General features: G+C 36.8%; 1 protein-coding gene across 12 annotated transcripts in view; it reads right to left on the reverse strand.

Annotated features, from left to right (window-relative positions):
* EBF3 (EBF transcription factor 3) overlaps nt 1-2,500 on the reverse strand; it is a 118,605-nt gene that overhangs the window by 33,366 nt on the left and 82,739 nt on the right. The gene's annotated exons all lie outside the window — the stretch shown is intronic.

Below are 2,500 nucleotides of genomic sequence, written 5' to 3' on the forward strand. Positions count from 1 at the left end.
TTTCATTTAGAAGCATACAAATCACAATTTGCCATAATCAAATAACACTGCAGTGCTTATATTCTAATTAAAAAATAATCTCTGATATTTAATTTAGAAACCTGGAAGACTTTACCAGCAAAATTATGGCTACAACCTGTACAAACCACTCGCTTTAACCAGACAGAGAATTTTTCAGGTAGCACTTTTAAAATTTATTATTAAACAAGCAACTGATGCACTATTAGAAATATATTAAAACAAGTATTGTACCCAGTTATTAATTTGCACTATTCACTTTTAAATGCAGCAAATACCTCATTAATTTAATTTTAGGTGCCCACCAGTTTATATTGCATTTTACAGTCTAGAAGGCAATTTACTATTAACTGGCAATTACATACAGAATGATTGTTAATTCTGCTCCTAAGTGCTAGCTGCTTGAAAATTGTTATCTCTCTCTAATTTTTGACCTTCTTACAACAGGGGTGAGGTACACTGGGAATACAAAGGACTAGTAGAGAAGAGCTGGACATGTCATTTGTGACTCATTCTTTTAATTCACCGTGCTAATCAACTGAACTGCCACAATCTCCCAAGGTAATTGTATCTTTATAATAGTTGAAAGCAGCGGGCAAAAAGGCATGGATAGATGGGGAAAGGCCTTCCCTTTGCCTGCTGAGAAACAGCTCGGTATTCTTTCTGTGCGAGACTAATGGGGTCTTTTTAGAAAAATCTGGAACTTTCATATCTCTGTACCCTGATCATTTAATGTCTCAACTTCTGTACTTACAAAGGCTTTGTACACCACACTACACTCTTGTTTCATTATTCTGCAGCCTTGTTGCCCTATGGTCTACCTCCTGCCGGGAAGGTTAAATGTTAGAGTGCCAAGCCAGACTGCAAGCATGGTGGGACACTGATGGGAAACAGATGCCCTGGGGATTCGGCCCCTCCCTTGTATAGGACTACATAATTTTCATTTTCTGAAATACAGTGAGTCTTGCCTTAGTTCTCAATGGCAGCTATAATTTCCAAAGCCTATCTCATTCACCCTATCACTTGAGGATAAAGCAAATCAGGCAGAAGTTTCTCAAGCAGGCAGGCTCTTCTTATTTTCTTATTGTTGGGATATAGGCTGATGTCTCCCTCACAAAGTGTTTTAAACATGTACTCCCATTAAAGCATCGGTAATGTAACTTTATTACATTTTAATTACAGCAGAAGAAGTTCCTGAAATCCCCACAATTTTTTGAACATCTTTACTAAGCGATACAAGAGAAGGACGACCCCAGGAAAGAAAAAACGAATGGCTTTTCCTTACAGTTTCATACATTTTTACATTTATACATTACAAAGATATAAAAATCTGCCCAAATCTGTCAAATTTGCAAAATCTGCACTTGAGACATCCATTAAAGACATTACTATGAAACAATTCCAAATTCAAAGACTATGCACAGAGAACCAGATCGTCATCTGGTTCAAATCTGCAGCGCTTCCTTGTATGCAGTGGAATAACACCAGCTCACAACAGATAGAAAATCTGGAACTTAGTCTAGGCTCTTAATTCATTCATTTCTTATTTTGCTGAACATTTATCTTAGCTCCAGAGTCATACTTCTCATGATATTCTGCCGTAACTTTGTCTGGCCTGTATTTGTAATAGCATTTTTAAGACTCTAATCCTGACTGCACGCAGCCCACCTGCAGTTATCACTTTTCAGCAAACTGTATGAAATAATGTCTGCTTTCAAAATACACGATTAGCACCAAAAGCACCACAGTCAATACCACCGCATTTGGTAACACTGGCAACAACCCAGTCAGAAAGACCAAGAAAATTTAAATATTTCCTCCCTTGTCAATCAGAAGGGAAGTACACAGGTGTGAACACAAGCACTGTTTTTGCTTGGGTTGTGATTTCTTTGGGGATAGATGGAAGACAAATCTCCACACCTGTTTGTACTGCACCATTCTGAGATGTTACCTTCACTTAGAAGTTCCTTTCAGCAACAGAACTTAGGCTGACGGAAATGCATATCTTTGATGTGCTAACTGTTTAAGAGTCCTAGCTTAAAACTACCCAGAAACACACTTTTCCCATCAGATCAAAATTAACAGATAGAAACAGTTGCGGTCTAGTGGGAAAATATTAATCAAAATGCACATCATCTGCACATCATCTGCAATATGCATTATCTATCCAATAAGCAATAAGAATTCTCCCGGAATCCCCACAGTCCGTCGAGTAAACAGTTAAAGGCGATTTGTTTTCAAAAGAGGGATTGATTCATCAGATCAAATTTATTACCTAGAATCCTCATCCAAAAGTATTATAAATTAAATTGCTATTTCTCCCTTTTTCCCACCATAATCTTAGTTAAAATCATTCTTAAATGCCAAAAAAAATGTAACACACATTTTAAAAAGCCAGTAATACTTTACCCCAAATAAGACTTTTTATATTAGAAACACTGGAAACCACAAAGTTCTGATTTTTCTTGTGCTCTTATAAATT

Source organism: Oxyura jamaicensis, chromosome 6 (assembly GCF_011077185.1).
Source record: "Oxyura jamaicensis isolate SHBP4307 breed ruddy duck chromosome 6, BPBGC_Ojam_1.0, whole genome shotgun sequence".
NCBI classification, from domain to species: Eukaryota; Metazoa; Chordata; class Aves; order Anseriformes; family Anatidae; genus Oxyura; species Oxyura jamaicensis.